Source organism: Falco naumanni, chromosome 4 (genome assembly GCF_017639655.2).
Source record: "Falco naumanni isolate bFalNau1 chromosome 4, bFalNau1.pat, whole genome shotgun sequence".
In the NCBI taxonomy this organism is placed as follows: Eukaryota; Metazoa; Chordata; class Aves; order Falconiformes; family Falconidae; genus Falco; species Falco naumanni.
This window is the reverse complement of record NC_054057.1, coordinates 76,010,035-76,028,091: the sequence shown is the minus strand read 5'-3', so window position 1 is coordinate 76,028,091 and position 18,057 is coordinate 76,010,035. Positions and strand designations below refer to the sequence as shown.

Genomic DNA, 18,057 nt, shown 5'->3' with positions numbered 1-18,057 from the left:
TACAGTCAGTGCCTGATTTAACCCACCAGGGACCACCAAGTCACCTGCTCACAGAGATGCTCACCACCACCTATGGCAGCCACAACACTGCTCCTGCCTCATGGCCAAGCCAAGGTTTTCCTCTGGGCTCGCAACATTAGGGACAAAGAGACCTCCAGACACTGCTGCCACAAGAACGCACACACACACCCTCTACCCTGCAACCAAAAGCCTCCCAGCACTTGCTGATCACTGATCAACAAAGTTTTACAGCTCTGCTCTTGGGGGCACTGGGAAAAACAATTCTCTGCATCTCACAGATGAGGAAAAACCTGCACAAAAGAAGAGGACTCCCTGGTCGCTACAGGCACGTCTGGAGCTCAGTCACTCCAGGCACCTGCAAACACACATGGCACTGCAGGGCTGCATCTAGCAGGACAAACTGCATGCCCGCACCTGCTGGCAGGTTAGGGGGATTTTTGGTTGCATGCACCTTGCAGCCCCCACCAAGTCTGATACACAAGTTAATTAGCAGTACCGATAGCTTATGATTCAAAAAATGCATTTAAGTTATTAGCCCAATTTCCCCTCTGTACTCTACTGTTAGAAAAGATGGTTTTGCAGCAAACTAGCAGAGAAGAGGTCCAATCTAAATAGCTCGAGCACAGCCTGAGGGCAACTGCGCTCCTCCCGTTTAATGACACACCAGTATATGGCAGAGGGGAACTCCCAAGTGAAAGAAGAACTAACATGAGGGACTTCTGGGGTCTCTTGTCCCCATGTGTACATTCTTAGCACTCTACAAAACACTAAATGCAAGACAGGCAGCTTCCCTGCCCAACTCTTACCACTTGCAGGCTCATGTGCATGAGCAGCTCTCCCAGCATCACTTCGGATGCTCAGAGAGAAGCAGTCTCCCTCCGCCACAGCTGGGTCTGCTGCACTAAGCACAAGCACTAAGCGCCTTGAGGTGCTGCTGTCCCCAGATACCTCCTGTAAATAAAAACAGAGTGAGAACTGGGTTTTATGCTGCGTGCAATACATCAGACATCCCCAGGAGCAGGCTGGGTACTGGCACCACAGTGACTTGCAAGCACGCACGGTGCGTGCTCTGCAGCCCACAGCAGCTGCAGGGGGAACAGGGACAAGCCCTTAAGGAGGACAGGCAGGTCGCTGCCTCTCATTTGGAACAGGGCTTATGAATGCTAACCCCAAAGCACCCAGAACAGGGACAGCACAGACGCTACACCCCCAGGAAGACAAAGAACAGTAAGGGAAGAGATGGCAGCTCAGTAACAGCTACAGCAATGCACACAGAGCAAAGCTGCACCTGCCAACATGCTGTTCAGCACAACAGGACCAACACCAATGGCCAGTCACCACTGCCAGTGGGAGCAGCATCAGGGGAGTCCCAGGGACCAAGGGGCTCAGGACCAAGCAGTCCTTAGCCTCCATCATTGTAGCATTTCATTTTCCCCCACAAGCTTGTTTTCAGTCAACAAAACCCTTCTGCAATTCTGGAAGCCCTCCTGTCCTGCTATCTCTCCACAACCTTCACAGTCATCAAAAGAAAACAATTCTACTAAATTCTCCCGATTTCCCTTTTTGGCTTCGCTATCATATGGACACAGACTCTCTGAAGCAAAGGACCTCAGCTTGGGACCCAAGCCTTGCTTCACAATAAATGAGTTCTGCCAGACATCCAAAAAGGATCATGTCAGTCATGCTGCTTCAGAGCTAGAACTCACTGCTTCTCAGCATGGAAAATTACATTTCCTACACGTAGCTAACACATGAAAAGTTTTCAAAGGTCAAAAAAATGAAGCCATCAATTTATCACAAAAAGCAACTTCCTATTAAAGCTTTTGAAAGCCTGGGCACTCCAGTACAAACACTCCACCTAGAGCAAGCTGTGCCAGACTGGCTCATCCAGGACTGTGAGCACCAGCGGGCAACTCAGAGCATTGCTACCACAGCCCGATGGGGACACGCACCCATCCAGTACCACCACTGTCAGTCATCACTCCGAAGGGGACCAAAGCACAAAACCATCAGTGGCACAATACCCACCCACCCAGCCCCACCTGAACCCCCCAGCGTGGGGGGCTCTGTGCTTTTGCACTGCCTTTCCTACAGGCACCACGCTGGAGTCAAGTCACCCATGGGATGATTCAAGCCAGCTGCATCCTGCCCCCTGCCCTCAGCAACAACACGAGGCTGAGCAAACCATGACTTGAATGGCAGCAGAGCACCCAGACACGCTGCTAACCCTTCCTTCAGAGAGAGAGAGGAGCAGCAAGGGAGTCAGATGGTCCCAGCCACAGAGGTCCCTCTTCCACCCTGCCCAGCAGCCGAAGGGGAGTAGAAGGCACAGTAACTGGTTCCACGCACCCAAGCAACAGCACCTAGGCCAGCCTGTAACTCTGACTGGGACAATGCAGTGCCTCTGAAATGGCACTGCTGTCCTCCAGCTCTGTGCCATCCTCTAGGGCCCTGGCCTTTTTTCACACCTTTTTGCACCCCCAAATTGCCGAGCCATGCTATGGCTCTCAACAGGAGCGCAGCATTTGGCCCACGTGCTCTCACTGTGACCCAATGACACACAGATTAACTCTGTAGTTTTGAGACAACCCCATAAACTAGCGGGAGGCTCCAGCAGCATTTACTGAGCAGACAGGCACAAGGATGAAGGAAAGCAGCAGCAGGGATGTGGGGCTGCCCAGGGCCAGGAGCCGCAGGGGCTGGTACTTGTCACTTGAGGACTTGCAGCCCCCAGCAAACAGGCTGTGGCATTTTACATAGGATACAGCATTACTCACCTGCCACAGCTGACCACAAAGATGTCATTTAACATCTCAACATTAAAGCAGGAAAAGACTTGAAGCAAGTCAAAAGGAAAGGGCAAGAACAGCCTGAAGAGGATGCAGGCTGTAAGGAGGAGAAACTCCACCCAAAGCTGAGCACAGCCCTGGCCCTCGCTGCTGCAGACACAGAGCTCAGCTTGGGGCTGGTGAAGCAGCCAACACACATTTCTTCTTCTGGGAAAGACACAATCCCCTACAACCAGTGGCTGCGGCCATGCCCCCAGCGCTGAGACAGCCAGAGAGCCACCAGGCACTGCCAGTGGCTCACCAAAGGGTGTCCCCACACACTCGCCCGCTGCCAGAACTGACAGGGCTCTCTGTTATGCTTTGGCTCAGCTCCCTGCCACAGGCGACATCCCCTGCAATTACACTTCCAAGCGCTGCCCGGGTTTCCTCAGCCACGCTGCTGCTGACTCCAGACATATGGTCCTCTGCCCCAGCCCTGCAGTGCTCCCCTGCAATTCCTAACGCCAACGATGCTGCCAGGTGGAGGGCAGTAAATGAGAATTACTGTGGCTGAGCTCCATGCAAATGACAATCGTTTGCCCTCTTAAAAAAATTAAATCCTTAAAGCTAACAAAAAAGGTATTTGCTCTTACCTTATAACTCACTGGAGATACAGGGCTGATGATCAACAGACCCGTTGCCATAATGACTGCCTCACTGAGGATACCATCTCACCCCTTTCTGACCACTGTTTTCATTATCCTGTAGGAACACACCTTGTCACCGAGTTCTCACCCAGATGAGCATCGAAAGTACAACTTGCTTCCCACTAACATCACAGCAGATGCCACTTTGAGAAAGTCATAATAACTCCTTGCACTGCACAGGCAGAAGATGCCTCCTCCCATAAGAGGCTGTTCCCTAGGAAGAGACACTAAGATTACATCACTTTCCTTGCGGAGGCTCTGGCTCTTCTGCAGCGTGGAAGAACTTCACCACCAGCCCCCCTCCCTTGTTGATGGCATCAAAACAGATACAGATTTTTGCTTAGCAGAACAGGAAGAGGCATAAGCTAATTCATGCAACTGTTATGAGAAATATCAACTATTCATAACTCTAGATGAGACAAGAAACCTTAGGGGAAAAACACCCAAAAAAAGTACAACCAATTATCACCTTTGGTAGGGAGAAAGCTGCAAAGGTCAACTTTTAGGTCCCCAGGAATAGGCCAGGATAGGAAATTTCCCACCTAACAGCACTACCTTTTAAGTAAGAGAAGCAGCTACTCAGCAAGTTCTAAACTCCTCAAAATGCAGGATTACTTCCAGGGACCACATGGGAGTTCTCAGCACCACAATCAGATTAATTCAGGCAAGTAAAGCAAAACAGCCGCACCCCAGAGGATGATAACATCAGGGGAAGCCCAGGTTCAAGACGTACAAAGCAACTTTCCCTGGTTTTAATGATTTTAGGGTTACTGTTTGGCAGGAAAAATATTTACAACAAAGAAAGAAGACAAATAGCTCCCTCCCTATTTTACTGCTGTAATTGTCAGTTGAGAACAAGAAAAGGTACCTGTAGGGGAAAGATAGCGAGGATAAGTGAGCTGCTCCATGCTTTGCATCCCTTTTTGAAGGGGAACACATAGGAAAGCTGGGCACAAGCCAGATGCAAACTGGTCCTTCGCTTGCACACTTTCCAGCAGTGCAAACATGCAACCAGCCAACCCAAGGATCAGCCCCAGGCTGATCAATCATCCCCAAGTTTAAGCATCCTGCTGGCTCCTGACCTAAAGGAACTCATGTCCAGCACTCACTGCCTCAGTCTTTTTTCTTTAGAAAGACACATAACTTCTTGCTCATGCTCAAGAATAAGCTTTTCAAGGAGTACATCTAGACATACTGTGTTCTTAAGAGTGCCTTTTCTGCTGGTTTGGTTGGCTGAATTTCAATGCCACTTATTTTAGGACTTTCCTTGTCCCCCCCATTACCAGACAAACCTGAGGAAATCCAACTTCCAGCAACAGAAGAGGTAAATAATCGCCAGGGATGATGAGGCAGAGCTCAGAGCTGTTCCACACCATGACAACCCATGGCTGCAGGAGCCAGGACACCAAACAGGGAAGAAAACAGCCTGCTGCTAGCACCATCGCCCCACTGGACCTCACATTTTCTACAGAAATATCCCTGAAACAAAAGGAAAAGAGCCCAAGTGATGGAATTAACCTGCCAGATAAGGAAGCCTCAGATCACACAGCAATGCACCGGGATTACTGCAGGACCTGCTGAACGCACCGTTCAAAAGAGCAAATCTCTGAAACCAACGCAGCCACAGAGACAGCAAAATCTCCCTTCGAAGCAAAGGCCTGGTAAGAAAAAAAGGTGCTGGTGGCCCCGCAGCGCCTGCCCCTCACAGCGCTCCCGGAGCGGCCGAGCAGCACTGCCAGGCAGGCTCTTTTCACACGAAAGGACTGAAATCGAACAGCAAAACAGCATTGCAAGAGCATGAAGTAATCCCACCCCTGCAGTTAGTGTTTTCCTATCCAATTAGCTACTCCAAGTGTAAGGGGAAAAAGGGAAGGGGAAAAAAAAAAAAAAAAAACGTGCTGCAAAGCCAGGAGATGTTTTGCAACTCCCGATCTCGGGCAGCACAGCCCTACGCTCCCAAGAGCGGGGAACCCCCGGGGAAGGCGGGGAGAAGAAGGGAAAGAGATGGGGGCGATAAGGGAGAACGGGGGCGGGGGGGGGGGGAACAAGGGAAGACACAAAGGGGGAAAAAGAGAAGGGGGAAGAAAGGAAAAGGGAGGGGAAAGAGAAGGGGGAGAAACTCCCCGCCGCAGCCCGCTCACTTGCTCCGCCGTCCCTCGGCCCCTCCCGCGGCGCGACCGGCCCACACGCCAGGGCACAGCCGGGAGGGCAGCGAGCTCCGGCCGGTGCCCGGGGGAGGCAGCGGAGGAAGCGGGCGGCAGGGGCGGGGGGCGGCAGCGGGAGCCACCCCCGCCGCCCCGCCATGCTCGGCAGCCGGCAGAGCCCAGGAGGGGGACGGGGAGCGGTGGCTGAGCCGGTGTGCGACCCCGGCGGAACCCCCCGAGCCCAGCGGGGGCTGCCGCCGCACTTACCGTGGCTCAGCCGAGCCGCAACGCGCCGCTCCGTCGCGCTTCGTACTCGCGGTTTAACAAAACCAGTTTGAAGTCACCGTTGCAAGCGCGCCCCGCGCAGCGAAGCGGAGCCGGCCCGCGAGTGCGGAGCCAAGCGCCGAAAGCGCCGCAGCCCCCTCGCCCCCGCCGCCGGCCCGAGCGCCCCGCTGCGGACGGGGTGCAGCGCCGGGCGCAAACCTTCCTGGGGCGCTGTTTAGTTCTTACGCGGTTCTACTAACTCCGAGCCAGGAGGTTCTGCTGGAGCGGGGTGGTGGGGAGGGCACCTCTCACACCGCGCAGGAGCGCGGTACCGGCAGAGGCCAGGCACTGCGGGCCGCAGGTACCACCGCACTGCTTCACTGGTCAGGTGCAGCTGCCGGCTCCGCAGCTTTGATGGCTCAGCGAATCCTGCTACCCTCAGAGGATCAGAGGCACAGTGTTTTTCCAGCACTCCAAACTCCTCTTTGAGAGCTGTTGCTGTTCCCTCAGTCCCTGCTGACCGTTCCTCCACCCCCTCATCGCTTGCCCAGCTTTCCACTGATGATACAGCTGGAACTGGTAATGCTTCCCAGCTGCAGCCTGCAGCCACCAGCCTCTCTGCACCCTCCTGCCAGCTGCCTGCAATCACCCAGAGACACAACCCCCCTGCCACCCCCCAGGGACACAATCCCCCCGCCATCATCCAGAGACACAACCCCCCTGCAACCTGCCACAGGGAGGGGTGAAGGGCAGGCAGCTCTGGTGGGTCTGGGATGACTTGTGCTTGCTGAGGGGCTGCACATCCCTCGTGTGCCAGTGCCACATGGAGAGGCTCTGCCACCTGCCTCGACCGCTGCCACCTGCCTCGATAACAGACCCCTGCAGCTCAATGCTGCAGCACTGCATGGCTGAATGATGGCGAGCTGCAGCTTGCTGACAGTTGCTACCACACTACCCCAGACAAATCTAGGGTGATGCAAATGGAAGCAGGGTCAGGCCCTCTTTACGCAGCCTCATCAGCCAGCTTCAAAATCGGCTCCATCCAGTCGTTGCCCTCCATCCCCTGCAGAGGATTGGCTGCTGCAGACGGGGCTATCTCAGTGCCATGGCCAGCTGCATGGCGCTGCAGGGTTGGGTGGGACACACGGGAGGGTATGCACATAAGTGCCTTCCTGGACAAAATGAATGGGTGTTAAATCCAGAACATACTGTATGTACCTCTTGTTCAATTCAGGCAGGTAACCCAGAATTTGCAATGTTCTTCCCATTGGTATTTTGTGTACATCCACCTGCCGTGCTGCAGGGCCACAGAACATTTGATTCAAGTTAAAAAATTCAAAGAACCCTCAAACAGTGATGATTTGTATAAGCAGCACCTGCTGCCAGACTGGGAGGTTTATGTGACTGCCTTTCATTAGCAATGCCCCTAATGTGAGGCTTTGCCTGACAATTTGGAGGTTAAGTCTTCTGTGATTTACCAGCCAAGCTGCCCAGAACCACTCGGAGATAAACTTGCTTATGTGTAGCCCAAGGAGTGTCCCGTGAAACCCTGCGTTAGCTAGGGTTTGCTATTCCCAACCCTTGGGCTGGGAATAGCAGGGCCTCATCAGTCCATCAACAAAACAGCATCATCCTCATGCTTCACATTTGGCAAAGCAGGAGCACACAAAGTAAATGATATAATTCAGTAGGGGGAAAAATACACTCTAGGACTAAGAAGGAGATATTGCAGTGAAAATGTCTGCTGAGAAAGGCAAATACATTTTTCTTTGTATGATTAAACAGAAAAAACCTCATGATAGGCCCATGTCTGGCAGAGGAACTGTGGTATGAGCTAGGCTCCCAAGCCAAAATGCTTGAGGCATGCTCTAAATAAGGAAGGAAAAATGCTTTCCCTTCTCAGTCGAGAGCACCCCTGATGCAAAGCATCAGAGCTGTGAGAGGGCTTGTGGGGCGGAAGCGGCTCCTCAAGAACTCTTGGGCTGAGCCCCAGCCTGCAAACGCAGCACAGAGTGCTGGTCCTGACCCACAACAGCACTTGGCCCATTAATACTCAGGGCATGTAAAGGGAAGGGGGTCTGAAATACTCTGCACTGGTTGCATTTCACAGCACTTCTTGGGGCATGCTGCTGCCCACTTAGAGGGGCGTAAACTGCAGGTGCCATTCCTCTTCATGCTGACTCTGGCAACAGCCTTTCCCAGGCTTTTGTGCAGCTGCAGGGCTGCTGCAAGAGGAGGCCACGACGGGCCACATAGCAGGGCACGGCTGCCCAGCCTAGAGGTCCAAAATCTGGGTGTCCTGAAAGCCGGGATATGCAAAGGTCTCACTACCAAGTAGAAGGAAACCAGAAACGTTTGATGGGCTTTTTGGCTCAATTTCTAGCAGTGATGACACTGTTGCATCAAATGTTGCCATTTGCCACTCTGTCTCAGCAGGGAGCAAAGGTTGCTGCAAAGGTGCATCACGGTGTCACAAGCATCCTTCTCTGCCATCACATTATTCCTATTTTAGATAGCTGCTCCACACAGTTGGGCAAAGCGGCTCATAACCTCCCTTCAGGCAGCTCTAAACTGGCTGTGAAACAGTGGGCTACCAGAAAAATGAGCTGTAGTTAATGCTGAAAGTCTCTCAATTTCCAGTTCTCTGTAAGCTTATGAAAAGCCATTCTGTGACTGCAGGGCAGCCTCATGGACAACAGCCTGCTGGAGCGTTTTTACTGTCAAGACACCAGTTATGCTTTAAATTACCAGATGGTGTGTGAACAAGGCTAACAACACTAACTTCCACACTGACTCTTTGCACTCGCAAGGCCAAATCTTGCCCTGGCAGTATAGCTTCAAGAAACTTGGTGCATGTGCCCTCCAGTTCTATTGTGCTTCAAGCACAGGTACCAGCAATCCCTGCCTGGGGTTGCAGCTGACAATGACAAAAAAAATCACCCCATTTGATACACCTGCTTCACTCTGGGACACCTGCTGGGCCTTATAGTCTGCTCATCAGTGATTGTACCTTCGTTACAAGGCCTTCATATAAGCAGGCTGTCTATCATTTGAGACCTAGCTACAAAAGCCTTGTCTTGCTCTGTCTCTCACTATGCAGGTTTCTGGGTCCAGGACTTCAGACACAGCTGGTGAGCACAGTTTGTAATGAAAGCAACTGCTAATGAGCTGACAGATGCAGCAATAGATGGTACTTTGTTTGAGAAGCATTGATCAAAGACCTGTGCTTTATGGTTAGATTGTTTAATTTACAACAATTTCTGAAAAATCAAGTTCAGGTTGATGAAAAATGCCAGGTCTAACAGCTCAAGAGTGTTAAGCTATCCCAGAATCTGCAGTGTCCCTCCTTCCCAAAGCAGAAGTGCTTTTCTTCATTTCCCAGCAGCCTGCAACCTGTTGCCCACCCAAGCCCGGCATGTGGGCTTGCACATCCCTTCGTGAGCAGTGGATGGCTGAGGTTCTCGTGCTGGCAGACATAGCCCAGCCATGGCCCTGCTTCCCAGAGAGTTCTGGTACATGGCTGGTGGGGATGGAGGGGTCCGCAAGGTGTAGAGTCTGCTCCAAGAAGGGGGGGGGCAATCCTGTTAATGGTTTGGGACATTCCTGCCTCAGGGGAAGGAGGAATGAGAGCTGCTGAATCCCCTGCAAGTCTTGAATACAACAAAGTGCAGGCAATTCTATCATCCTGATATTCTGAATTTCTTGCCAGGCCACAGACTGTCAGGTTATGTTCAAGCTACTTGTCCCCCCGGGGTTGACTTAAGACCCTGCCCAACACCCAGAACCTTAATCCCCCTTTCTAGACTGCCACTTCACCTTGAGCCCCCCTGCTTAACTCTTCAGCCATGTGAGAACTGGAATGTGCAGACTCATATGAGCTAACAGCCCCCAAGCACCGGCTGTGCAGAGTTTCTGAGCACACCTCTGACACCCCACATGCCTCACAGGGAGCAGGCAGCTTCTGGAGAAAATAACAGGTACCTGAATGCAACACTCGGCACATCTGTCCTCTTGCCTCGGGAAAAGAGTCGTGGCTTTGGGTTGGTTCCCTCCTGCCTTCGGCTCCTGCTAAAGCTGACTTCACCTGACCTAGAGAAAATAAAAAGAAGGTTTTTAGCTTCTAACACCCCCTCACCCAGTTCCTCCACACTCTGCCCCAGCTTGCAGGAGAGCACTGTCTCTTCGAAGGCGATTTAATTGCCAGTGAAACATCTTCCCAGACAAATCACCAGCACCACAGCCAGAATTAGCCTCTTTTGAATTTGAATGGAAGCCATGGCCACTCAACGACTCCTTGTTGTAAGGCCAGCACTACTTTGTCAGCCCAACCTAGAGATAAAAACTGGAAGCAGAAGTGGTGAAGTACAGGCTGATCTAGTGGGGGCAGCAGGGGCTGGAGACCTCAGCCACCCTATTAGCAGCTCTGCACTGGTGCCTGCACTCCTCTCCCTGGAGATGGATCAGACCCTTCCCCACTCAGGTAAAGGCTGGGTTCAGCCATAATAAAGATAAGTACAAAGTCTACAAGGAATTCACCTTGTTTTTTCGCAGCCAGGTGGGATACAGACTTGGTGATGCCTACCAGAATGATGTATCTGATATAATATGATTGAAACAAAAACTATTCAAAGTTGCTATGGTCTTCCAGAGTGTTGGGCACGATTAAATTTCCTGGGGAAATTAGAAGGCTATGAAAGAGAGCCTTTAAGGCTGGCCCACCTTAAAAAAGCTTACTTGTTAAAGCCATAGCTGCAGATTGTGAGACAGCACCTCTGATGGTTCTTAATCAGTACTTGCTTCAAAGTACAAAGGAGAAGGAAGCAATTTTTTCATCTGCAGACTGCTATGACTCCCTGCTAAGAACTAATAACTACCTCTACTGATGACTGGAGCTTCTGTCTCTCCGTTCACTCAGTGGAGATAGTAAAGGAATGTGAAGCTGTTTAAGAGGTACAGAATTACTGCTTTGGGCAGATGACATAGTATGGAAACAACAACCCTTCCAAGACGTTCCAGGTGCCCACTACTAATATTTTTTCCAGAGATGAGGCACTAAAATGATAATACGAGAAAGGAATTTACATTCCTTTGACATCAAAAACAGCAGACAAGAACTTTTGTCAATAAATCTTGGAGCTGGGGCTGTCTGATAATGCTGACCTTGTGGACAAGGATGGGGAGTGGAAGGTTATTCTAGCACACAGATCACCAGCAAATGCAAGGATGAACTTCTAGCAGATGTGTGAATGAGAAACTGAATGTGAGATACGAGTAGAAATCACAAGTCCTTCAAGAGATGATATGCCTGTGTCTGTACATCTGGAGCATTTCAAAATCGCTTGGTATGAAGGATTCATACTCGGTTTTAGCCTAATGCAGTCAAAGAGATGACAAATGGACAGCTGAATTTGGAAGTCTTTCTAGCTGAAAGTGCCTTGAAAAACTCTTATTCCTTAAATCATTCAGGAGTAATGGAGATTTCCACTGCATGCAGACTTACAGTAATTTTTGAATTCTGGAAGAGGAAGATGAAACTGAATAAAGGAAAACAACAAGGTTGATTCTGAGCATGATTGCTGCTCACAAGGAATGGGATGAAGTTCATCAAATGCTCTTACCTATGCAACAGATGATGTGATGGCCTGGAGCTGACAGGTCTTGTCTGAGACTGGCAGCAAAGATGAAGATGATGTTAATCTGACGTTAGTCTGAACTGATTAATCAGATCTTAATCTGGCAGTGATGTCTGTAGAAATTTACGATACCTTCCTCCACCTGATGCAGTCTTTTCCATCATTAGCTTTTACATATAGCCTGTCTTAATCAGTTTTGCACAGAAGACTTTGAGGCATATTGTCAAATGCTCTATTAAAATCTAAATATATTACTGCAACCTCTTCTAGCATCAGTCACTACACCACAGACTCGGGACTGGCATTTCCCTTCTCCTTTAACTCCTAATTATTAACTAAACAGGAATAATAATAAAAGAGCAATTAGGAAAAGCAATTCATAAAGCTATGGCTTGTTGTCTTTTCTTTGCTACCAAAACAGCCCAGTGGACTCTGACTGTGTGGGATTCTGTTTACACGGATATAGGAGCATCTGGAGGCTTTTTTTTCTCGGTGTATGTTCTATTTCAGTAGGCACTGAAGCAGATTTATTTGTACAGTTACTGCCCAATCTCTTCTCTTTTGTACCTGGCATCACATTGTTTTCCAAACCTTGGGACTTTCACCAGTTTTAATCTTCTGTACTGCAGGAGCATGGGCCACCCCAGCCAAGAGCAGGCATGGTGACACCAGGTGCTGCTCACCACGCAGCAGGTGTTGCCTCCTTCAGCAGTCAGCCCAGTGCCTGGGCAATAGCCACAGAGAGCTGCTGGAGCAGCGGCCAGTTTGACCAGTGACTGGCTCTGGGCGGAGAGGGAGCATGGGGCCATCATAAGCTGTTTTCTTACATGCCCCACAGCTCAGTGCCTGCAGAGCTGGGGCATGTGGGGTGGCCGGGCTGAGCCTGCCTGCACTCTCTTCCTTCCCACTGCACAGACATTTCCCAAATAGATAGAGCAAAACAACCCTCACTGTCCTGGCCAAAAATACTTTGAGGTGGAAAAAGTTAGACCTTGTCAAAGTGTTTCTTTCTTCAACTGGAAGGAAGACATTTGGGAATAAACATAACTGTGTTTGACCGGGAAGCCTTGCCTCTCAGAAGTACATACGCCCCATGTTTGAACTTCAATAAGCAAAGAGTCAGAAGCATGTAGCATGTTAGTTAGCCTTGATCCATGAGTATTGCAACAGCAGATGAAAAAATAAATTGATTGTACATTTTACCAGCAACTCTGAGAGAAATAAGAAAAGATTTTTCTTTGGCCCTTGCTCCTTTCCATCCTCCATGGGGCTCAGACTCCAACTTGGCATCAGCCAGAGCCTGATCTCACTGGTGCCAGAGGCTCAGGGTCACATCTACACACAGTCGCCAGAGTGGTTGGTGTAGCAGCCCCCCTGCCCCCCAGCCTTCATATTCCCATTCAAGCTTCATAAATATATGAAGGCCACCATGGGCCAGAGGCTGCTTGCCGTGTGCTCCACAGTGGGCAGGGAGTTCAGGGTCACAAGCCGTATGGATGATGCCAAGCCCAGTACCCTGTTCCTACCTGCAGCAAAGAGCAGAAGCACAGGATGCAGGATGCAACGAATCAGCATACAGTGGCACTCCCCTGGTAAATCATGGACAAGAGACCTCCTTCCCCAGGGTGCTGATCTTTGCATTTAATTCCTGTCGGCGTTTTTTCCCATGACTTTTGCTAATAGCTTCTTCTTTTCCCTTTTTATCCCGTGCAGCCTTTGGCACCCACAGCACCCAGCGGCAATGGGCCCAGAGTTCACCCCCCAGAGCTGTACTTACCAGGGAATTAGCTGCTAGTGTGCACTCCGAGAAACAAGTGGTCATGCTGGTCTCACAGCAATGCTCTCTAGATGGATTGGTGAAGGCTTTCTAGCACAGAAAAAAAGCACTAGGTGAAGAAGAGGTTCACTCTGAGTGAGTCTGGTCTGCTGGGGCTCTCTTAGACCACAGCTACGGTGAGTCGCTCCTTTGCAAGTGGCTGTTCTTGTGCAGGAGGGTCTCTCTCCTGCCATCAGAAGTGAAGCAGCCCAGAGGCAATGGTGTCTGGAGAGGTGTGGGTGAGCGTGGCATTTGTGAGAACTCTGATGAATTACTGCAGGCATTTCAGAAGTCTGTCCAATGCTATACCAGGCCCCAGTGCAGGAGTCCTCAGCAGGAGAAGCCCTGGGCTGCACGTGGGTGCTCTTTGTCCCATCTCCTCCTTTTCACAAGAACCCATGCTGTGAGAAGGTCAGGGAAAAAAGGAAGGACCCCTCAGGTTTCCATTTGGCTGCGTTTTCCCAGACTGTAAATCAGCTAGTGAGAAGCCTCAAGGGCAGAACAACCCCATAAATACCTTAGCATTAAGGGCAGTCCCTACAAACAAATGAGCAAGACCCTTTCCATGTCCGACAGCTCCAAGGAACATTGCTTTCATTTGGTGTGACTAAGACCTCAGCTCGGGTTCAGGATTTTGCAGATGTGCTAATGTGATGATTCTTAACACATTCATTCCCCAGGTGATGGATTAATCTACTGCTTCCCCTGTGGCGTACAAACTACTGGCCTGTTTTTATGGGGACCTGCATGTGTTAAATGCATCATTTTCTACCAGTATATGGGGGGAAAGGCTCTGTTGTTACTGCAGCACGTCAAAGAAACCACTGGCAGAGTAACGCAGCAGCCAGAGGCAGAACGCCCCTGCACGTGGTGTTCACAGGGGCTGTGTGAATTGCTGCAGATGTTTTGCAAACACCCTGGCCAAATCTTCAGATTCACAGCTTTTCCCATTCCTGAGTCTCACACCACAGAACAGCTCTCCTTGCTGAAACACTGTTTTCCCCGCAGACCAGAGCACCTTGCTTTCTTCCACCCACATGGCCAGACAGGATCTCTTGAGAGCCGTACTGGATTTGCACAGCCTGAACAGAGATCCCCTCCAGAGCTTTGGCCTCGGCCGCTGGCAGGAGGTCTCATGGGGCAGCAGATCCTCCCCTCCCTGCCCACTGCCTGCTCTGTGCTCCAGCGCTGAAGTCAGAGCCTCTGGAGCAAGGCTCATCCCACCAGCTCATGTGAGCGTGGTCCTGGTGCAGGAGCTGCAGCCCGCTTCACAGCTGCATCCAGTGCAAGCACTGCTGGAGCACAAGGTGACCCAAAGCAAAGAAATCCAGCAGTCAGAGCCCTGGATTCCCCACACTGAGTTTTCCCCTCACCCCAACTCCAAGCTGGTGTATGGACACTCATGCCTCTCATGGACACTTTGGAGACCATGTTTGAAAAAACCTTTCCTTTTCTTTCTGGATCTTCCCACCTCAGCTGTACTCTTCCAACTTGGATACGCACTGTAGCCCCACCTGTTCTGGGGTTTCACACATACAAGACTTTCATCCTCCATTTTGTTTTAGTGGGGGCTGATAAAATGTAACCTCCAGTTCAGGAAGAAGGTCAGGATACAGAGTATTTCCCTGTAAGAGTGTACCTGCTGTCAGCATTTTTTACCCAGACAGTTTTACGAAGCTGATGCTTGTCCCAATTTTATAAACTCATGTAGCCTGTGACCTGCAGCTTGTGACCCTGCCCGCTGGCTGGCTGGACACAGCACCCACTGGGTGCCCCAGGAAGATCAGTGTACCCACTGCACACTGACACTCTCCGTGTCCAGCTGCAACATGCCACAAGACAACTTCTCTCGAGGACGTGTCACACCCCCTTCCCACCACATCTTGCCGATAGCCCTGTGAATTCTGCAGGGATTTTGGCTGCAGCAAGATCTGGGAATCTATTTATAACCTGTATTTCCCACAGATCCATTTCCCGGCATCTTTGCTCCAAAGAAATGACAACCGAAGCTGAAGAAGGACCTTTGGATATTTACGCATTTTTCCAGCAGCATAGCAACATCCTCAGGCTGACACTGGAAATATTGGGAGGTTTTCCTCTTCCTTAGCTCAAGGAAGAATGCTTTGAGGCCCACAGGAGAGCATGAATCAGTTTCTCCATCCTTAAGGTATGTCCCCAGAACCTGAAGAGTTTGGATAGTACATAACCCTGGTTGACACACGGAGGATTTTCCTGTGTCAGCTCCACAGATAGTACTGATCTGCATGGGCAGCACACAGGAGGAGCACAGCTTGTGTAATACAATAAAGTGTGGGTAGGTTTATTAGTGATGAAGTTTATCTCCTGCTTCGTTTTTTTTCTTCTTGGTGTTCATCAAAGGGTGATGCCTACTTGAATTTTACCCTAGGGAGTCCTATCATGATAGACTATGGGCAGGGTTTTCAAAAAGCTTTAGGCACCCAGCAGGAGATTCAAGTGGCTGGACAGCTATTTTTATTAGCCTACAGGTATTTGACAGTTGGGCTCTCAGTAAAAAATAAATATGGATTGCAGAATATCACCTGGCACCTGCCAACCTAAGCCACAAGTGCTGACAGTAACTTCCCCTACATCTCATCTATGCGAAATGCCTCATCACTGCAGATACTGAAAATAACTGGTGTCAGAGCTGTGACTACCAGCAGCTGCCACTTGTAAATTGCACGGGTATTTTAACCTATATATACTTTGTAAATAAATCTTTAAGTGGTAATTTGCACCATTTAAAATGTACTTAGCATGTGTGCCATGTCATGATACCCAGCATTTTCCCAGCAAGCAATGTCATGAAGTAGAACTGTAGTCCAGACTGTGTTAGCTTAAAATTCAGTCCCTGGCATAAATGTCTTCCGTGCCAACAGATCAAGTCTGTATTGGGCCAGGGCTCACTGCTATGCAAACAGAATACAGCTCTTTGCAGCATTTATCCCTTCTGGCAGGAGCTGCTGTCAGTGGAAAGAATCAGATACAAATACCCTGGACTTTTTCCTCAGCTGGGTTTGCCAGATGATCCACTGGAAAGCCAACCACCCACAAGAGAAGGTACAAACTGATTTACCCAGCAGCTGTCCTGTTGCAAGACTGGCCAGAAAGTGAGGTGGCAGGAGCCCCTGTGGAGGCATGGGTGGGAATGGAGAGGGATTGTCCACTGCAGGGAGGGAGCTGTTACAGCAGCTAGGCTGTCAAATCTAGGTATGTTTTGAGCCACAAGCTTCAGCAGTGGAGTGATTTTATCTCTGTCCGAAAGTTTCTGCTATCCACATGCTAATTATCACCTCGCTCCAACTCTTGCACCATGGTTTCAGTCCGAAGCTTAACTGGCGCAGTGCTCGCTGCAGCTGGAGGGGGCAGTTACAGTCTTGCTCTCTCCACCTTCAGGCATGCTGCCCCTCCTGATTTTGTGGTGGCGGCAGCATTTGTGTAACCTTGATCTTGACTCATAGACAACATGCAAACCGTCATCTGTCCTTCTTCTTCCCAGAAAAGAGCAGGTTAATGACAACAGGCCTCCATTAAAGCTTTCTTATCCATTAGTAGGAATCTTATCGCCTGCACAAAGCCAGAGGGGTCGGGAGGGGCGGCATTCCTGGTTCACACACAAACAGAGCTTTCTTGGGTTTTGAGGGTCTTCCTTTTTTAGCACTTCTAAACCTCAGAGACTTGATGCAAAAGTAGTGGCAGTAGCACAGCGCTGCTCCAGCGGGTGTCAGGTGACTTTCCTGGATTATAGCAGTCTGAGCCCCTTTTTGGTTGTTTTTAATTGCTTAAATGTCAACAGCATCCAGGTGCCTAATGAGATCCATACCTCTCATTTTCCAGGCTGTGTTCCTCCAGAGCATCGGGAGATGCTGGCAGCTGCAGCAGCACTCGGCCCTCTGCTGAGTTCAAGTAAAACTGCATCTGTGTGGCAATTCCCATCCAGCAGCAAACCACCCCGTGCTGTCAGCAGGCAGTATTAGGCTGCATCCTTTTTGGACGCCCCAGCTGAGACCGACTTTTAAACCTTACCAGAAGAAAACCACGGCAATAGATCTGCCAAAAGAAGGGAAACACAAGAAGCTTCACACACTTGGAGTCGACATGAAGCAATCTATTCAGCCAAAAATATCTTAGGGACCACTTGTTTTCTCCGAAGCACAAATTGTAGCAAATCTGGATATTCTGAGTCAAGCCACCATTTGTCAAACAAGTAAATCTACCAGGAGCCTTGCAGAAGGAAAAGGCCGTCTACTTAGAGAAGCAGCTGTCTGAAAGCAAGCCCTTCTTGTCCTGCTGCTGTGCTCCCCAGGGGGGCTCACAGCATTACAGCTGTTGACTTTGCTGATTAAATTATTTTCTGAGTGTTTGATATTCCTGTTAGCCCTGATGAGCCCACTTAGCCATGGAAGAGCAGGCTGGGCTCTGTCTTGGCTTGTGCCTCAAAAGCAGAATTGTTAATAGTGTTTTGACAGTAAACTCACACTTATTTGCAAGACACACAGCAGGAAGAAGCCAGCCTCATTTTCAGATTCTGTTGCAAAGTCTGTAGGAAGAAAAATCACTCTTTGCACATGCCAAATGTGCAACTTACACCTGGAAGTATGTTGTGATGCTGACTGTGGAAGCCCACAATGCACGGTATAATCAATTCTATGATTTTATGGATACATTTGCAATGTTTTATAA

At 50.0% G+C, this 18,057-nt stretch overlaps 1 protein-coding gene across 1 annotated transcript in view; it reads left to right on the top strand.

Moving 5' to 3' along the window:
• TEDC2 (tubulin epsilon and delta complex 2) overlaps positions 1 to 18,057 on the top strand; it is an 89,923-nt gene that overhangs the window by 46,601 nt on the left and 25,265 nt on the right. The gene's annotated exons all lie outside the window — the stretch shown is intronic.